Source organism: Onychomys torridus, chromosome 2, assembly GCF_903995425.1.
Source record: "Onychomys torridus chromosome 2, mOncTor1.1, whole genome shotgun sequence".
Taxonomy (NCBI): domain Eukaryota; kingdom Metazoa; phylum Chordata; class Mammalia; order Rodentia; family Cricetidae; genus Onychomys; species Onychomys torridus.
In genome coordinates, this window is record NC_050444.1 from 36,342,536 (window position 1) to 36,349,011 (window position 6,476).

General features: G+C 45.4%; 1 non-coding gene across 1 annotated transcript; it reads right to left on the reverse strand.

The window, feature by feature from the left end:
* Nucleotides 1-5,140: 5,140 nt before the first annotated feature.
* LOC118579070 lies at nucleotides 5,141-5,331 on the reverse strand. The gene has a single exon (XR_004944432.1). It is a non-coding gene; the product is annotated as a U2 spliceosomal RNA (small nuclear RNA).
* Nucleotides 5,332-6,476: the final 1,145 nt, after the last annotated feature.

Genomic DNA, 6,476 nt, shown 5'->3' on the forward strand with positions numbered 1-6,476 from the left:
CCTCTGCCTCCCGAGTGCTGGGATTAAAGGTGTGCGCCATCACAGCCCGGCCTTGTTGTGACTTGTTGTGATGAATCGTAATGTAAACATCTGTGTTTTCTGGTGGTCTTAGGCAACCCTTGCAAAAGGATCATTAGACCCCAAAGGGGTTGTGACCCACAGGTTAAGAACCACTGTCGTAGAGCGATGGTTAGGTGCAAAGCAATCTACTGTGGTTCTGGACCAGGGATGTGCAGGAGAGTTGGATCCGGGCCATCTGCTACTATCAGAAACAACAGGAAGTGGAGGAGAGGAAGTTACCGACGCTTTTTCTTCTCTCTCTCTCTCTCATTTTGGACTGCTTTGTAGTAACACATGCATGTAATACTAGCACTGATTCAGAAGGCTAAAGGCAGCATAAGGATCCCATCAGTTCAAGGCCAGCTTGGTCTACAGTGTGAGTTCTAGACCACCAAAGCTACATAGTGAGTCATTAAAAAGAAAAGGCATCCGCCATGCTCTGTTGTTTGTTGACATCCATGAGAGGCCCGCCCCTTTCAGAATTGAAACAGAGGAGTGGATTGGAGGGTAAAGGTGGGTAGGGGGAGGGGGGGGGAATGGGAGGAGAGCTGGGAGGGAAAACTTGGGTCAGGATGTAAAATAAATGAATAAAATTAATTAATTAAAAAGAGAAAGAAGAGCTGGGCAGTGGTGGGTAGTACATCCCTTTAATCCCAGCACTCAGGAGGCAGAGGCAGGAGGATCTCTGAGTTTGAGGCCAGCTTGGTCTATAGAGCAAGATCCAGGAAAAGAGCAAAGCTACACAGAGAAACCCTGTCTCAAAAACAAAAAAACAAAAAACAAAACAAACAAACAAACAAAACAAAACCAAAAAACAAAAAACAAAAAGAAAGAAATAAAGAAAGAAGAAAAGAAAAAGAATATCTGATCATAAGTGGGGTTTAATCACAGCACTAAGGCAAAGGCAGGCAGATCTCTGTAAGTTTGAAGCCAGCCTGGTCTACATAGTAAACTCCATGCCAACCAAGGCTACATAGCAAGACTTGGTCTTAATTTTTTTCCTGAGTTTGAAAACTATTGTCCTATGCCAGATGTGGTGGCCCACACCCTTCATCCCAGTATTTGGTAGGCAGAGGCAGGCCTAGTCTACAAAGGGAGTTCCAGGACAGCCAAGGCTGTTACACATAGAAACCCTGGTGGGGCAGGGTGGGGAGAGAAAAAGAAGAAAACAATTATTGGACTGCTAATCAACTATCCCCACTCTAGAAAGGCTGAGAAATTAAAGAGTGTCACATACAATGGAGAACAGCCCTACTTTCCACATGGACCCATGAATAATTTTGGATGGACTGGTATGAGTGAGAAAACCTTTTTGTGTTTGCTTGTTTTTTTGAGACAAGGTTTCTCTGTGTAACTCCATCGAACTCAAAGATCCTGTCTCTGACTCACAAGTGCTGGGACTAAAGGTGTGCACCATCAGGTCCAGCAAGAAAAACATTTTGTTTTGTTTGGTTTGGTTTTTCGAGACAGGGTTTCTCTGTAGCTTTGGAGGCTGCCCTGGAACTCGCTTTGTAGACCAGGCTGGCCTCGAACTCACAGAGATCCACCTGCCTCAGCATCCCAAATGCTGGGATTACAGGCGTGTGCCACCACCGCCCGGCTGAAAAATGTTTTTAAAAGGGATTCCTCCCTGTGACTGGAGATAAGGCTTGTTACAGGCAATATGGCTCCAAGTCAGATGTTTCTATTGCCTGCTTCCTATTTAAGAGCACATACAGATTTGCAAAAATACCAAGAGGGCATAACTCAATGCAAATAGTACAGATTAGAGGTACACATTGTCAAGATGGACAGCCAGCCACACCACGGACACCTGATTGCTCTGTAGGCTTTCTTGAATGGGGCTCTAGAGCGGGAGGAGTTGGGTTAATGAGAGATAGGGAGGGTGGTCCTGCGTTTTGATTGGACTGTATAGTCATTTTTCTGCTGTGCAAGTTCCTTTCCATAGTACTTATGATTATTTAACACTAATTATATCTAATTATAGCATAAGTTGGCAAATAGAGGATTCTTCCTCCAAGCTCACTTGAGGACATAGCTTCTCTTGTTTATGTACTCCAGACCAGTTCAGACCTGATTGGTCTGTCTATGCTCTACCCTTGGACTAAGGTGTATTGAGAATACATTTGAATAGAAACATCCAAGTATGATGGTCTTTAAAGGGAGGGGGAACTTACTCATTGTTCAGAGACGGGTGTGTGTGCAGGGAGTGGGGTGTTTTGTTCAGGGAAAGAAGTGTGTGTAGAGTACCTGCAGGTGAAGGAAATGAGTTGCTAAGTACCTTATTAGAATTTGGAGTGGGTGCACGCCTTACACAAACCCAGGTCCCAGCTTACTAAACTGTTACTTACCTCTGTTCGCCCGCCTTACCATAGAGTGCATAAGCAAAATTAAGAAGCTGCTTGGGGGACTGGAAAGATGACTCAGTGGCTAAGAGCTCTGGATGCTGTTGCAGAGGACCCGGGTTCAATTCCCAGCACCCAAATGGTGGTTCATAACTACCTGCAATTCCAGTTCCAGGGAGCCCTCTTCTGACCTCCACAGGCATCAGACACACATATGGCAAACAGATATACACGCAGACACAACATTCATACACACACACACACACACACACACACACACACACACACACACACACAAATTAAAATAGACTCCTGCCCCAGGCCATGCAGCTGGGGCCAGTGGAACTCAAAGGATCGAGGCCCTGGCTTTCTAGCCCAGGCTCATGATAGGTCTCCAGCCACACCTCTGTACCAACCAGGAGCTGGGCAATTTGGGCACTACTAAGATCTCTTTGTGTTTTTTTTTGTTTTGTTTGTTTGTTTTTTGAGACAGGGTTTCTCTGTGTAGTTTTGGTGCCTGTCCTGGATCTCGCTTCTGTAGACCAGGCTGGCCTCCAACTCAGAGATCCACCTACCTCTGCGTCCTGAGTGCTGGGTTTAAAGGCCTGCACCACCACTGCCTGGCCAAGGAATATATGTATATTTAAAAGATGCAGTCAGAGGTTAGAATTTCTTTTACTTTTTTTTTTTGAAACATGTTGACATGTGGCCCAGGCTAGCCTCAGAATTCATTATGTAGCTGAGGCTGTCCTTGAGTTCCTGATTGTCCTGCTTCTACCTCCCAAGAACTGAGATTGTAGCTGTGTGCCACTTGGGCTCAGATAGATTAGAGTTTTGAAACCCGAGCCAAGGAATGTCAGGAGCTATGAAAAACTGGAAAGGGCAAAGTCTTCTCTCTGAGAGTCCCACCAGGACTACCCCCCTGTCCAATACCTTACTTTCAGGCTTCTGGCTTCAAGAACCATAAAAGCATGTGTGTCAGTTACATGAAGTCCTTTGGTTATATACAACTTGGAAAAGGCAGCCCCAGGAAGTGACCATTTGCATCATCCTGCAGAGAACAACGCAGGTGAATCTCAGTGTTTGTAACATCGCATGAACAGGATTTATTGACCTTGTTGCTGATGAAATGGCATGTCAGCACTGTCCAGTGGCTCCTGTGTCTTCCCACCAGCGGTACGTGATACTCTTAATGTCCTTCCCCGCTTTGTTTATTCCTGGACCACTGAACTGAGTAGGATATACACAAGGAATACCCAGGGTGACTCATTAGCAAGACAACACCCCAATTTCGTATCCCAGTGTCAGAAAGCACAAAGCTAATGAAGGGTGATTTTTCACCACAAACGATGCCAGGAAGGTAATTAATTACCACTGAGATTTGGGGGTAGGTGAAGGCTCACATGTCCTTTCTTGAGGTGTTACTTCTCTATATTAGTGGGGTGATATGTAGGTTTAGAATTTAGGTCAGTAAAATAGTCTTTCTCCAACAGCTACCAACCATACATTTCTTTGTATTCTTTTTGACTTATGAAAAAAACCATCAGTAACTAGGCATGTAGCTCAGTAAGTAGAATGCTTTCCCAGCATACACAAAGCCCAGAGTTCAATCCAGAGCAACACATAAACTGGGCATGGTGGTGCACACCTGTAATCTCAGCACTGGGAAAATAGAGGCAGAAGGATCAGAAGCTCTAGGACACCTTCTGCTACATCTTGAGTTCAAGGCCAGGCTGGGCTGTGTAAGACCCTGTCTGTAAAATAAAAAGAAATGCAGGAAATGTATATTATGTACGTATGTGAGATGCCCCATATCACCACACATCCATTATAGTGTGTGGATGCTTGTTTTTACTCTTTACTCTTTGGGTGGGCCTATAGTGAGAAATGCACTGGAGTTTGCTTAAAGGGTAAAGGAATTTATTAGGAAAGAAAACTTGCTAAACAAGATAGGGGAATTGTCTGCTAGTCCTGGGAGGCTGAGTTCCTGTCCTCCGCTGCTTAGGCCACCTGAGTCAGTTTGCACCATCCAAGCCCACGAGGGAGAGAAGAGACTGGCATACTTGTGGCTTAGGTCTTAAGGGTAGCCCCAAGGCCATGCCCCAGGGGCAGGTACTTCAAGGTTATGGGTAGAGCAGAGATCTACTATATCTCTAGGGGCTGTGCTTCAAGGTCATAGGTAGACAGATAGCCACAACATCAGTGCTGTGGGGTGTCTTTCTGTATGCCGTGAATATATGTTGTTCCCACTGGTTAATAAATAAGCTGCTTTGGCCTATGGCAAGGCAGCTTAGGGGCAGGCAGGAAATCCAACTAGAGATACAGGAAAAAGACAGGCGGGAAGAGAAGATGGCAGCCCACCACCTAAGGAGCAAGGAGATGCCAGCAGACCAGTAACGTAACGCCATGGCCATGTGGAAATGTATAGATTAATAGAAATGGATTAATTTAAGATGAAAGAGCTAGTTATCAAGAAGCCTGAGCTATAGACTATGCATTTGTAAATAATATAAACCTCTGTGTGGGACCAAATGGCTGCAGGACCAAGTGGGACACAGGACACTTCCGTCTACAGAGGCCTGCCACCCAGCTCCCAAGTAAACCACACAGAATCTTATTCTTTCATATAAATGCCTGGCCTGAGCTTGCCTTGTTTCTAGCCAGCTTTTCTTTTCTTTCTTTCCTCCTTTCTTTCTTTCTTTCTTTCTTTCTTTCTTTCTTTCTTTCTTTCTTTTTTTTTGTGCACCATTCCTGGAGGTACTGCAATACTAGGTCGATGTGTGGAGTGGACGGAGCAAGCTCCTATTCCAACTCCTAGTTCCAAAAATCCATTTAATATATTGTCCTCGGATAGAGGACGTATCAGATATTAAACTGGTAAGAACAGATACTACACTTGATCTTAGCCAAAAGGCCAAGAAGTGATTCTTTCTTTCTTTTTTTCCTTCTTGGTTTTCTGAGACAGAACTTGTTTTGTAGACCAGGCTGGCCTTGAACTCACAGAGATGCACCTGCCTCTGCCTCCTGAGTGCTGGGATTAAAGGCGTGCACCACCACCGCCCTGCTAGCCACCTTTTCTTACATCATCCCATCTATCTTCTTCCTCTAGGCTTTTATCTTTCTCTATTCTACATATCTCTCTTTACCTCTTACTCCGGGGCTGGCTGTGTAGCTGGGTGGCTGGCCCCTGGTGTCCTCCTCTCCTTCTCCTTCTTGCTCCTTGATCTTCTCTTCCCAGATTTCTCTTCCTATTTATTCTCTCTGGCTGCCAGTCCCACCTACCCTTTCTCCTGTCTTGCTATTGGCCATTCAGCTCTTTATTAGACCATCAGGTGTTTCAGACAGGCAAAATAACACAGAATTAGACAAATGCAACATAAAAGAATGCAACACATCTTTGCATCATTAAACAAATGTTCCATAGCATAAATGAATGCAACACATCTTCAACTAATATTCCATAACAATCATAGCTAAAAATAAAAAAGTCAAATAATAGATGGGTAGTGGTAGCACAGGCCTTTGATCCCAGCACTCGGGAGACAGAAGCAAGCAGCTTTGTAAGTTTGAGGGCAGCCTGGTCTACAAAGTGAGTTCCAGGACAGTTAGGACTGTTCCACAGAGAAACCCTGTCTTGAAAAAACAGGGGTGGAGTCGGGGGGGCTGGGGGGGGGGGGGGGAGGAGAGGCAAACAAGCCAAGAGTCTCTGGGCAGAGCAGCAGGAATGCTCATCCAAGGTGGATGGAAGGTAGTAACCACTGCAGCGGTTTTGAAAACCAGCAGTTTCTAACCAAGTTCAACTTTCACCTGCCCAGTGGCGCTCTTCTTAGGTTTATCCCAAATGAGTAAGCTAATTTACACTCACAGAAAGCTTCAGCCCAGAGTGTTCGTAGCAGCTGTCTTCACAGTGGTCTCAACTAGAATCAGCACAAACCTCCACTCTCGAAAGAGGAGCGGCAGGATTTCCACCGGTTAGAGTGCCTCGGGGCCATGAGCAATCTGAGAGAGAATGTGGGGCTGGAGAGACGGTGAAGTGGTTAGGAGAACTGGCTACTTTTTCAGAGGACCTGG